Here is a 14719-nt window from a genome sequence, read left to right as displayed (position 1 = left end):
CTATGGTTATATATTACTAATGTGAGCATGTGAATATATACTTGAATATATACCACAGGAATCTTCCACCAAAATATTCATGCATATTCTGGGTTTGATTACTTATCATATGATTTTAGGGATGTGGTAAAGTCTGTTTTGCTCAACTGTATATCTCCTTTGCTAACTGCCTCAGTAGCTAATATTCCAACAAGAGAGGGTCATGTCAGTGGGTTGGGACTCTCTGTCTTCTGCTGTCTCCTAGGAAACATGCACGTACCAGCTGTAGTGAATGAAATCCCTAATCAACCATCAATACCCTGTTTTGGATTAGTAGCTAAGATTATTTTTCTACAGGTGTAGGAATAAGAGAACATGATTTTTGAGGTGAGGTCAAGAGACAGGTATGTTTTGAAAATGAGAAAGGGCCAATTTATTTCAAGTGGAATCATGATGTGCTGAGGAAGTCAGGACAGAACATCTTTACAGGAAGCTGTGGGGGAGGAGAAGGATTGAAGTTGGATTTTGGAAACTTAGCTTTAAATTCTTGATAGGACCTGCCATGTACTCAATGTATGACCTTGGGAATGTACTTAACATTACTGAACTTCACTTTCCTAATTGTAGAAAGTGTAAATAACTATGTGTTCACCAGAATTACGCTGTGAAGATGAAGTGAGGACAAAGTATGTGAATGTATGTGGTGTGTGTAAGCATCTAAGGAATTCCTGGGGAAAAAAGAAAACAAAATGGTATGTTAGAAAAAGTAATGGTTATGGAGCTACCTAAATCAGGGTTTGAATCCATCACCTATGAGCTGCATGACCTTGCATGACCTTGCATCTGTGCCTCAGATGCAAGATGCATGACCTTGCATCTGTGCCTCAGTTTCCACATTTGACTAGTGAAAATATAGTCCTTACCATAAAGAGTGGTTTTGGAGGTGAAATAAGATGACATGCATAAAACACCTGACACAGTGTCTACTTGATGGTATGACACCCATTGAAGTTGAATCAATTTGAATTTCACTGGAAAGCTGGAGCCCAAGTGGCTTTTCTAAAAATCTCAATGTATTACATTTCAAATATGTCTCTTAATAACACTATTACAGTGAAATTTTTAGGAAGCAATCAGCCTTGTGTCTGTGCCTGTGTCCCCCTGACATTAATCAGCACATGCTTAAATCTACTAAATTCAATTTAGGTGGTTGCCATGCAACCTGCTTTACACAGGCTATAATCCAAGACAAATGTTCCATTTTGTGTTTTTGCTTCCTTGTTTTTGTTTAATCTATTGAAATACAATGGTAAGACACACCAGGTTGAAGTCACTTTTTTAAAAAGAATATTCCTTGATTTCTATTTAAGGTAGCTCCAAGTCGACACATAGAATTGTACATTCATTTGGAATTCCAAGCACATCTACCCACAGAAGCAATATTAGTCATGTTGATTAGGTCTCCAGGACAGCCAAAAGGGAAAAAACCTAAAATCAATACAAGTCACAAAGTCCCTGAACTGTAGGATTAATAGTACTACTCTGAGGTCTGCATTCTGGAGAGAAAGCACCATGACCCTTGGGGGCAGAAAGCTAAGAAAAATTGTTAAAACAGTTCAAGTTTAAATTTGGCCCTTTTACATTTTCCACTCAGCACTTCTCAGTTACCGCTAATCTTTCTTTTCCCAGGCCTCACATACTGCTTTTTAATAAAACACTCCATATCATCCTATTAAGTTTCCCTGTTCTCCCTGTCTCTCCCAGGGAAGCCGTCATGCTTTACCATGAGGATGACTCACCTTCCCTTCATCTCCAAGTCAAACTCTTGTTTCCTCAGTGCCACTCTTCTCAATTAGGGATAAACAAGACGGTTGAATTAATTGGTAGCGAAGCGAATTATCTATGATTTTACCAGCTAACAGTTTTTCACTTCTGCAAAAAACTATTATCCTCCCAAATTAACATACAGTAGGTGGAATTTCAGGACATATAACAGGTAAAGTTAAAGCAAAAGACAAGCTGTGTCTGTGTGTGCACAGCTACTCCCTAAGTCATTCAGGTTCAAGGCTGTGGGGGTGGGATTAGGAGGTATGAGTAGGGGATTAAATCTATCTGTTCTCCTAGTCAAGTCTTGAGCCCAAGTGCCAAGTATCTTCAGATGAGAGGGTAGACTCCTTTTTCTAATTTGTACAAAGATGTGGCAATGGCTAGCAATGATCCCTGGGGTAGATGAGCTAATTTCAGGCAAAGGACACTGCAGAGAGGCCAGCTCTATATAAAAGATCACAGTTTGGGCATGCCATTTTTGCTTTATCCAGCTAATTTCAGTCTTTAGTTAATGATTTATAAAATTGTTAAATGTTTCTATTCATTTTCTCTTCTAGAAAGGATTCTTGGAAGAATAGCAGTAAGAGGCAACATGTTGAGGATCATAAATGGGTCCGTTGTAGGTCAGAGTCTATCAATGCTGAGAACATGGGGGTTTTTTTGTTTGTTCGTTTGGGTTTTTTTTTTTTTCTTTTTGGTGACTGGGGTGCATCCTCATGGAACATCCATTTTCTGCTGGTTGCTGTTGCCTAAAGATATTTCCCAAATTCCTTGGACAGGTTTACATGGCTATTTAGAAATTTCCCTGCATTTATCTCTTCTGGTTTGTCTTCCTCTTTACTGTCTCTGTGTCTGTCACTCTCTTCCTCTTTTCTCTAGCCATAGTGAGCTGCTTTCAGTTTCCCCCAAAAGCCAGGCTTTCTCTTACCTCTAGAGTCTAGACTTTTGCATGCTATTCTCTTTATTGGGCTCCTTTTCCCACATTACTGCATATGGCTAATTCCTCTTTAATTCTTGAATTAAATATCACTCTTTCCAGGCTCTTCATTTTTTAACTCCACTCAGCCAAGACTAGGTTAGACCACCTGCAAGGAATCTTAGACCTTTTCTATTTTTTATTGTAATTACTTGTTTTCCTTGAAACACTGGAAGCTCTTTGCAGGAGAGGCCCTGTCTGTCCTACTCAAGGCTTTATTTCCAGCACCATGCACATTGGAGGTGCTCAATGAATGTCTGCTGAATGATTATTCTTGTCATACATATTGTACCTTTAGATCTACAGTTCTGTGGAGGAAAAAAATCACCATCTGGATTTGAGGCAGTGTACCTTGTAAAGATTAGAAATGCTCTGACTTGGTTGTATTAGTGAAAGGAATGCTGTGCATGCCTCAAATAATTCAGTCAATAAGTCTTGTATCTCCAAAATCATCTAATATGAAAAATATGTGAAAGAGGAAGAGACGAATAAAGGGTAACTTGGAAGTAGCAGTTACCTTGAGCAGGAAAAGGGAAGTGTGTTAGCCAGCCATGGTGGTACACACCTGTAATCCCAGCTACTCAGGAGGCTGAGGCAGGAGAATCGCTTGAGCCTGGAAGGTAGAGGTTACAGTGAGCCAAGATCATGCCACTGCACTCCAGCCTGGGCAACAGAGTGAGACTCTGTCTCAAAAAAAGAGAAGAGAAGAGGAGGGGAGGGGAGGGGAGGGGAAGGGAGGAGGGAGGGGAGGGGAGGTGTGTAAGTCATTTAAGAGGTTTTGGAGGTATTGAGGGTGGTGGGGAGTATAAACTTCCATGGTGCTGGTATATACTTCCATGGTGTTTTCAGTCTGGGCTCAACACGGGAATAAACTGTTGCCACGATTCTACTCTTATCTCTCTTTCACTTTTTTCTTTTGCTCCTCTGCTTATAACATACTTGGAGATAGCAAAATTGCATCTACCTAAAAGGCAGAAAGCCAGCTGTGCCATTCAAAGCAAAGCATGAATGCATTTATCCTAACAGGAAGTCAGCTATTAGAATGAATATATTTATAAAATAGAAAGGATTATGCGTATATCTAAATGTCTAATGTGTCTACCTTTTAATCCATATTCTTCTCTCCACCAAACACACAGGCCAGGATCACAGCATTAAGCTTTGTGCCTTTGTAATTCCACTCAGGAAGGATAAGTTATTCTATTTAATTCACTTGTTTCCTTACCCCAAGAAGAGAGAAAGTTGCTAGTATAGCTAGTTTGGATTTTAAAGAACGGACTGTCCCCCAAGGTTCAGCAAGAAACTTTCCCCTACGAATGAAGACTTGGCTTTAGGAAAGGGTTGGAAATTTGTCAGGCAGCACAAGACAGCTGGTATACCTTCTAGCATGGGCTATTCCTCAAGCCTGTAACTCAGATCATGATTATGTGCCTCTCTAGCAGTTGAGTCCCACTGGTGTTTTGTATAGAGCAGTTACAGATAATTTTGTGTCTACCTGTGGATGCTTTCACACCAGCACTCAGTTTCCTAGGGCTGCAAGGCAGAGGAGAATTTTCTCTCAATCTTTAGACAACCCCTGACAGAAGAAATAGAATGAAAACAAACCACTACCTGTTTTGTGTGAAGACACCAGTTTCAAAGCAGAGCCATTTTAAAACAAAGAAACAGATGGAGGATTTAAAAGAAAATGAATCTTGCATTTGCTGTTTGAGAAAGCACTTACTGGGTAATTGCTGGGCTCTGAGTGATTTGAGGTGGAAAAAGGGATGCAGATTTAATGAGATCCAGCCTAGGGCACCATTTGTGGAAGCCCAGAATGGCAATAGCAGAGAGTTATTTCATGCTTTCTGATGGCTCCTGCTTGGTCTCTGTGGAATGATTAGAATTTTCGAAGTAAGGTATTGTGGGATGCTTCTCCATTCCATAAAAATGTCTTCTGGTGACGTCAATTTGTGCAGGTACACAGGCAAATCAATGGCTAGGAACCTGCTGTCCTTCCAGGACTAGAAGCCAGCCTGTTCCATCCCAAAGACATTGAGTAATATGGCTTTAATAATCTCCCCACTTGACAGCAGTTTTCTTTCTGACTATAGGTTCTGACCTCCCTGTTCTTAGAGCATTTACTTAAGGAAACTAGCAATTGTAAATTATTTCTCCGCCCCTTCGAAATATATGTAAATCTTTTCCCAGTCTCTTGTAAGTTTTACAACCCAGGAATGTCTTTCTCCAGGAGCTGAGAACCATCTCTTTGAAATGTCAATACTGAGGGAAATAGCAATCATAACTCCTTGTCTCTACGGGAGAGTAAGGGCCTAACTTCAATAGGAGCCCATTAGCAAACACAGGTGGTCCAATTACAGAGAGAAACTTTCACAAACCCAGGAATAACACATCATGCTGGACACATCCCACTGATCAGCCTCTCCCTACTGTTCTTCAGCACTTTTCCACTAGTTCACCCCAAGGCTTAAAAGATTGTCCCACCATTTGTCTCAACATAATTGAATTCAGCCTTTCACGTTTATTGCAATAGTCTTCAAAAGAACCTTCCTGGTCTGCTTAACTTTGTCTGGTGCAATTTTACTTTGATAAGGCCTAATGCAAAAAACCATGGTAAGGATCTTGAGAGTCATTTATCAAACTAGGGACATTCAGTTACTAGGGTTGCCATAACAAAACACCACAGACTGAGTGACTGAAACAACAGAATGTATTTTCTCACAGTTCTGGAGCCTCAAAGCCCAGGATCAAGATGGTGGAATGTTTGTTTTTTCCCCGAGGCCTCTCTCCTTGCCTTTAGGCGGCTGTGTTTTCACTGCATCCTCACATAGTCTTTCCTCTGTGTGCATGCCTGGTGTCTCTCTGTGTGTCCAGGTTTCCTTTTTGTATAAGGAGATGATTCCAATTTGATTAGGGCCCACCTTAATGACCTCTTTTTAACTTAATCACCCTTTTAAATATCCTGTCTCCAAATACGTCACATTTGGAGGTGTGTTCAGGATTCAACATACACATTGCTCGCAGGTGTAATTCAGCTCATTAACACTGACTTTCTATTTGTGTTGCTGCTGTCTCTACCACATCCTTCTTAGAGGAAACTTTACTTCCCAAAGCTCCAATCCAACCATTTTCTGAAAACTTTGCATTTCTCAAGAGCAATGCATATCTTACTCATTTCTTACCCTCAGCACCAACAAGAGTAGTAAGTGAATACTCAATGCTTGAAGAATTAGTTGGACATATGGATAAGGTTTGGGGGAAGGAGGAGGATGGGGTTACTTAGCAGGGATTATGGTTTTGAAAGATAAAGATATTCATTACACAAGTTTAACTTTTGCTCCATTATAAGAACACATCATCTTGAGGTGCAAATCAGTATACGCCTTTTTTTAAAAAAAAATCACTAATTGTGATGGAACTTCCATAGTTGTATTAATTTTTCACTGCAAGTGTTAATGAAACAAATATTATTTAATATAGATGACAATTTTTGTTGTTCTATTTTTGCATTTCTCTTTTAATAGGCCAGCATTCACACACACAAAAATCAACCTTTAAAATACTCTGTCTAATGCCACTCAAACAGCTCTTTCAAAGTGTTTCAGAATTCTGGAGGCTTCAAGATGGCTGACTAGAGGCATCAGACACTCCCTCCTCCACAAAGAAGAACCAAAATAGCGAGTAGATGATCCACAATTCAAATAGAGCATCCAAGACAGAATGCTGGAATTGAGCAAAGAAGTGATAGGAAACAACACCTGAGTCACAGAAGGAGTGAGAAGCAGGCAAATAGCCCAGCCAGGATCAGCCAGGAGCCTGGGGAGGCTCCCCTGTGCCAGGAAAGGGCAAGTGAGAAATCCCCAGCAGTTCACATTCCCACTGTGGACTCCTGCAATCCTAGCCATGGGATAGTCCTTTGACCCTGGCAGCCCTGAGACTAATAGAAGGAGCTGCCTGTAGGTACCATGTAATAGCATTGCTGCAGAAAGGGAGCTCACACTGGATCCCACACACCCTGGAGACCCAAGCAGCAGCAATATGGCACCATTTTGAGAGTGCAGCCTCCAACAGACTGCACCCTGGCCCCGGGCTCAATCCACATCCTGGGAGCCCCACTGACATCCCTCCGTGTCCACCAGGAAGGCTGTGTGTCATGACACTGGTCGGACCTACCCCGCAGAGCAGTGGCAGGATCCCCAGCACAATTTCCTGCACCCAGGGGAAAGGGCAGTTCAGCACACTGAGGAGGGTGCCTCCAGGACAAAGGGAGGCAAAGAGCACTCTCCAGAGCTGGAAACCTACCTGTCTGCATGTGGCGACTGCCACTGACAGCAACCCCACCCTTATCAGTAGGAGGCGACAGTGCACCTGCGTGCTCCCTGACACCACCACCACCACCACCGCCACCACCACCACCACCACCACCACTGCTACCAGGGGCCAAAAGGCACACTCTTCAGAGCCTGAGAGCCACCTGTCTGGGGCATCCACCACAAACCACTGCCTCCCCTGTCCCACTCCTCCAGCAGCAGGGCCCCCTTGCACATGCATGCACCCTGAGGAAAGGTTCTCTCTTTCTTTGCTGCAGCCGCCACCTGAGCAATAAATATGGTACATCACATCAGTACAATGAAGGACAAAAACCCTGTGATCATCTCAATAGATGTAGAAAAGTATTTGATAAAATCAGCATCTCTTCATTGTAAAAACTCTCAATGAATTAGGCATAGAAGAAAAGTATCTCCACATAATAAAGGCCAAATGTGACAAACACACAGCTAACATTATAATAAATGAGGAAAAGCTGAAAAGCCTTTCTTCCAAGAAATGGAACTAGATAAGAATGCCTACTTTCATGACTCTTATGCAACGTAGAACTGGAACTCCTAGCCAGAGCAATCAGTCAAGGGAAGGAAATAAAATGCATCCAAAATGGAAAAGAGGAAGTCAACTTGTCTCTCTTTGAAAATGACATAATTTTATATATAGAAAAACCTACAGACTATCAAAAAACTCTTAGATCTGATAAATAAATGTAGTAAAGTTGCAGGATATAAGATTAATATACAAAAATCAGGAGTGTTTTTATATACTAATAGCAACCTAGCTGAGAAAGAAATCAAGAAAGCAATCCCACTTACAATAATTGCAAAAAAAAAAAAAAAACCACCTAGGAATAAATTTAACAAAGAGCTGAAAAAACTCTACAAGGAAAACTAGAAACACTGATGAAAGAAATTGAAGCAGACACAAACAAATGAAAAGATATCCCATGCCCATAAATTGAAAGAATTAATATTATTAAAATGACCATACTACCCAATCTACAGATTCAATGCCATCAAAATACCAATGACATTTTTCACAGAAATAGAAAAAAAACACACCAAAAATTTGTATGTAACAAACAAAAAGCCTGACTAGACAAAGCAATCATGAGCAAAAAGAACAAAGCTGGAGGTATCATACTATCTGATTTCAAAATATATTACAAGGCTATAGTAACCAACACAGCATGATATTGTTATAAAAACAGACACATAGACTGATGGAACAGAATAGAAAATCCAGAAATAAAACCACGTTTATAGACAACTGATCTTCCACAAAGCTGTCAAGAACATACAATGAGCAGAGGATACTGAAACGATGCTGGGAAAACTGGATAACCATATGCAGAAGAATGAAACTGCACCGCTATCTCTCACCATATACAAAATCAACTCATGATGAATTAAAGACTTTAACATAAGACCTGAAACTATAAAACTACTAAGAGAAAAAATAGGGAAAACACTCTAAATAGGAAAAGACTATGGCTAAGACCCCAAAAGCATAGTCTACAAAAACAACAAATAGACAAATGGGACTATATTAAACCAAAAATCTTCTGCACAGTAAAGGAAACAATAATTAATCAACAGTGCAAAGAGACAGCCTGTGAAATGGGAGAAAATATTTGCAAACTATTCATGCCACAAGGGACTAATATCCAGAATATACAAATAACTCAAACAACCCAACAGAAAAAAATAACAAATAATTTCATTTAAAAATAAGGAAAGGATATAAATAGATATTTATCAAAAAAGATACGCAAATTGCCAACAGGTATATTAAAAAATGTTCAATATCACGAATCATTAGAGAAATGCAAATCAAAACCACAATAAGATGTTATCATACTCCAGTTAGAATGGCTATTGCTAAAAAGAAAAAAATAAAATAGATGCTGGAAAAGATGCATAAAACGGGAACTCATTTACTGTTTGTAGGAATGTAAATTATTACAGCCATTACGCAAGACAGTATGGAGATGTCTCAAAAAACTAAAAATAAAACTACCATACAATCCAGCAATTCCACTACTGGGTATTTATCCAAAGGAAAATAAATCATTATATCAAAGGAGTACCTGCATCCCCAACAATTGCAGCACTATTCACAATAACAACGAAAAGGAATCAACCTAAGTGTCCAACAAGAGATAAATAGATTTAAAATGTGGCATATGTACACAATGGAATACTATTCAGTCATAATAAAGAATGGAATCTTGTCCTTTGCAGCAATAAGGTTAGAACTGGAGGTCATTATGTTAAGTGAAGTAAGCCAGATACAGAAAGACAAATATCACATATTCTCACCCATATGTGGGAGATTACAAAAAGAAGTTGATCTCCTAGAGGTAGAGAGTAGAATGATAGTTAACAGAAGCTGGGAAGGGTGTAGGGGAGGCAGAGGGGGTGAAGAGAGGTTGTTTAATGGATACAGTTAAATGGAAGGAATATATTCTAATGTTTGATAACAGACTAGGGTGACTATAGTTAACAACAATGTATTGTGTGTTTCAAAGCAGCTAGAAGAGAGGATTCGATACATTCCCAACACATAGAAATGATAAACGCCCCAGGTGATGGATACCCTAAATACTCTGACTTGATCTACACATTTGTTCATGTAACAAAATATCACTTGTACTTCATAAATATGTACAAATAGTATGTATCAATACAAAATATAAGAAAGTGTTTCAAAAGACAAAAACATAAAGCTGAGAGGTTTATTTTAGAAGTCTATATAAAATCCACTGTATTTCCTCAGATCAGGTTGTACTTTATATTAGAAAAACCCAGAAATAGTAAAATCTGAATAAAACAGTTCCGTTATAACAAAGTATTTTCTTGTGTGAGGTGTTCAATGTGCTTCGACAAATTCATTTGATTAATAATTTAAAAGATTGATAAGAAGATTGTGAGCCAATATGTCTCATTAGTAACCTACTGCCCGTTAGAAATGTATTTGTGTTCTCTGAAATAAAATTTTAAAAACAGGCAGAGGCTTTTATGAATTGAGACTAAAACCTCTTTTCAGAATGAGAAAGTTGTCCTTGAGCAACCTGAGGTTAAAAGCCAAGTTTTCTTATTGTCAAGCTATTGGGTGCATGAATAAGGAAGGAAATATGTATTTAGCTATTTGTGTGGAAGTTTTGTTATCCCAGTAAGTCATTGAAAAATATGTATAAAGAGATAACTGCTTTCCTATTTGACTTTATATTTACTATGCACAATTTAAGTATGTATTGTAGTTTTTGTTTTCTAACTTTCCCTGAGATACATTTTTAGTCTTAATGAAAGTAATTTTATAGATTTATTTTTCCTGAACCCTACAACTTTGTCCACACATACTCAATACCTAAGTTCCCTGACTGCAGTATTTACTGTACTGACTCTGCATATTCATAGCATTCAAGTCCCCAGGCCCCTACTCTTAACCTTGAATGTGGTTTTTCTAGGGTGCTTCATTGCTTCCAAAGCACTCTCACATTCTAACCAAAGTCATAGGCTTTTCTTTCCCTTATTCTTTTTAGTTTTTCATCTCACCCTTTCCTCCTTCTCCATGCTCCACTTTTGGTGGAAATTGTTCACTTAAATACCCCCCAACACTCCCAGTAATAATAAACAGTTCACAGTTGCCTAGTGTATTAGTCTGTTCTCACATTGCTAATAAAGACATATCTGAGACTGGGTAATTCATAAAGAAAAGAGATATAATTGACTCACAGTTCAGCATGGCTGGGGAGTCCTTAGGAAACTTAACAATCATGGCGGAAGGGGAAGCAAACACATCCTCTTCACATGGCAGCAGGAAGGATAAGTGCCTAGCAAAAAAAGGGAAAAGCCCCTTATAAAACCATTAGATTTCATGGGAACCCACTCACTGTCATAAGAACAGCGGCATGGGGGTAACTGCCCCCATGATTCAGTTACCTCCCACTGGGTTCCTCTCATGACACGTGGGGATTATGGGCACTACAATTTAAGATTAGATTTGAGTGGGCACACAGCCAAACCGTATCACCTACTATCTACTATGTGCCAGGAACCGAGTGCAGTGCATGGATAATTCATTTACTTTTCACAACAACCCTATGAGGTCATTGCTATTGATTATTATCCACATTTTAAAGAAGCACAGAGAGGTTAAGTCACTTTCTCAAGAACACACAGCCAGTTAGTGGTAAAGCCAGGATTTGAGTCCAGGTAGTCAGGCTTCAGAATCCATGACTAGTATACAAATAATGGATTATTCAAAACAATATGCATGGAAGTGATGTATAATAACCCCACAGAAACTTCTAGCAAACCTCCATGCTTTTTCTTTCCCTTGGTCAGTTCTCTGAATGAAGACTATCCAGGGGAAGAATGCACAGTTCCAAGACTTGTATTAAATTGTGACATGAGTGAGATTTTGGGGCTGGGAGAGGCTAAAAATAAAAATAAAAAAAGCCTTTAGCATCCCAGTTTAAGAGTAGAACAGCTTGGTTAGTACTCATTCATGTAAAGATGCTGGATTTAAAAATCATATGGTGGCAAATGATAATAAGAAAAATTTGGATGGTCAGGCGACACCCATTTACTGAAAAAAAATGTTTAAAGACATTTTTATTCACATTTTAATTGTATCAAAATAACAGGTTCTTGAAATAGACCTTCCTTAAGGTCAACTCAGGCAAGGGCTTAAAGCGCACTGAGCACTGGCAGCCTCCCTCTTTCAAAGACACAAAGGAAGATTCAAGAGGTGATTCACAGTGAGAGCTGGAGCTGTGGTAAGTTGAATTGTCTGCAATGCTGAATGACTTACAACCATAAACCCAGTAAAATAAAAATAAGAAAGAGCAAATGCAGGGGAAACTACTACGTAAGTGTTAGCACCATGTGACGTCTGGATTTAACTTCTAACAAGGTCCTTCGGCACTTCCAATGCTATACAAATGATATTTTGTAAATTTATTTTTAAAATTTCTTAGACATATACAGACCTTTGTAGCATTACAGAAATGCCTATATGTTGCATATATTATCATTTTTTCCTGTTTTATTATTTTTTCCTCAGGACCAGCATTTCTCTTTACTTCTTCATCCCTATTATTTCTGCTATCCTAGCCAAACTCTTATCCTTCCACTTTGTGCTTTAAAAATAATATTCAAATATATACATATATGTCGGTGTATTTATATGAACCTAAAAATAAATGTACACATAAAATATAAACAAATTATGCATACATAGTCAAATATATGCACATATATTCACAACTATAAATATACATACACATTTGTATGTACATATATATCTTGTACCGTCAGTTAACTTCTTCCTTCTGTGCTCTCCACACCTCAGTTTGTAGAAATGAAAGGGGGACTCCAAAACTCCACATCCTGGCATAATATATGTCTTAGTCAGCTTGAGCTGCTATATTAAAATATTGTATACTGAGTGGCTTATAAACAATTGGAATTTACTTCTCACAGTTCTGGAAGCTGGAGGTCCAAGATCAAGTGCTGGAAGATTTGGTGACTGGTGAGGGCTACTTTCTGGTTCAGAGACAGTGGTCTTCTAGCCATGTCCTCACATGGCAGAAAGGGTGAGGGAACGCTGTGGAGAATCTTTTATGAGGGAATTAATTCCATTCATGAGCTCTCAGCCCCCATGACCCAATTATCCCCTGTATTAGACCATTCTCGCATTGCTATAAAGAAATACCTGAGACTGGGTAATTTATAAAGAAGGGAGTTTTAATTGGCTTACGATCTGCAGGCTGTACAGGAAGCATAGCAGCTTCTGCTTCTGGGGAGCCCTCTGGAAGTTTCCAATCATGGCAGAAGGCAAAAGGGGAGTGAGGCACTTCACATGGCCAGGACAGGAGGAAGAGAGAGGTGGAGAAGTGCTACATACTTTTAAACAACTAGACTTCATGAGAACTCACTATCACGACGACAGCACCAAAGAGGATGATGTTAAACCACGAGAAACCACTCCCGTGGTCCAATCAATTGCCTCCCACCAGACCCCACCTCCAACATTAGGGATTATAATTGAGCATGAGATTTGGGTGGGGACACAGATCCAAACCATATCATCTCCCAAAGGTCTAATCTCTTAATACATTATCTTGGGCATTAGGATTTTAGCATATGAGTTTTGGGGAGACACACATGTTCAGGTCATTGCCATACACCCACTTCCTCCCTTCAACACTCACCTTCAAAGTCTGCCTCTTAGGTCATCAAGGCTAATCCCATCAACCTCTTTATCCCTATTTAATTGGTAACCACCAGTAGCTCAAGGACACCAGGTTTATCCTTCCTGACTTTGCTTCATATGATTTCATATATCCTCTGCAATTCTGTCTCCTCACTTCTGTGCTCTCTGGGACTTAAGGTCTATCACTGTTCTCATTCTCTTTGAGTCTTCTTTTACCTGTGTATTAGTTTTCTGTGACTGTTGTAACAAATTACTACATACTTGGTGACCTAAAACAGCAGAAATTTATACTCTCACACTTCTGGAGTCCACAAGACCAAGTAAGTATCACTAGGCTGAAATGAAGGTGTCAGCAGGACTATGCCCCTTCTGGAGGCTCTAAGGAAAAACTTAGAAGTGAATTCTTCCCCAGTGGAGCCTTCAGAGGAGGTAAAAGCCCCAGCTAAAACCCTGACCGCAGCCAGTGAGAGACCCCCCAAGCCAGACTGGAGGACCCAGTGAAGCCTCATTCAGATTCTTAACCCACGGAAACTGTGAGATAATAAATGTTGTTTCATGCCTCTAAATTGTAAGGTAGTTTGTTATATATCAAAAAGTAGCAATAAAAGAATAGAGCAGAGTATTTTTAAGACCAGCAAGTGTTTTATATCATATCTGTCTACATCCCAATGGCCAGAATTCAGTTTCATGGCCCAAACCAAATTACATGGAAAGTTGAGAATGTAGCCTTTCTATGTGCTTAGGAAGAGAAAAATAGTGTGGTACACACATGTATTGTCATGCTGCCATCTCTTCTCTGTATTGCAGCATTTTTTTCTATATATATATATTTGCTTATTTCTATTTATAGTATCTTCTGCTATGAAATACTTTTTTTTAATTTTTCATAAGCACATATCTATATCTTATATTTTTTAGCTTCTGGGTTTCCAGAATTGATTTAGAAAGTCTCCATTAGCATTTGATCTGATATAAAGTCCATTCTATTTTCTTGTAGGAATTCTATTTTTCTTATTATTTTAGATAAGTTTTAAGCTCATAGGTAATTTATTTTCATATTTGAAGTAGAATTGTGTTTTGTTTCACATGGTTAATGATGATAGATGACATCATTTGTTAATTTTCTCCCCACCCCAATTGAACTACCGACTTAGTCACATAGATCTACTAAGTCATCATAAAGACTAGGATTTATTTCTAGATCCTCTTTTCTGACCTATTAATCTAGTGTCTATTACTGTGCCAATATGATCTCGAGTGCTTTCTACTGTTTTCTGATATTGGTGAGGCAGGACTTCAACCCTACTTCATTCCTTTTTTGACTATTTTGGCAATTTTTTTCAATGTAAAATTTAACATCATTTCATCTAAAATCCTATATGCACCCTA

Source organism: Pan paniscus, chromosome 7 (assembly GCF_029289425.2).
Source record: "Pan paniscus chromosome 7, NHGRI_mPanPan1-v2.0_pri, whole genome shotgun sequence".
Classification (NCBI taxonomy): domain Eukaryota; kingdom Metazoa; phylum Chordata; class Mammalia; order Primates; family Hominidae; genus Pan; species Pan paniscus.
Note: the sequence above shows the minus strand (reverse complement) of the source record.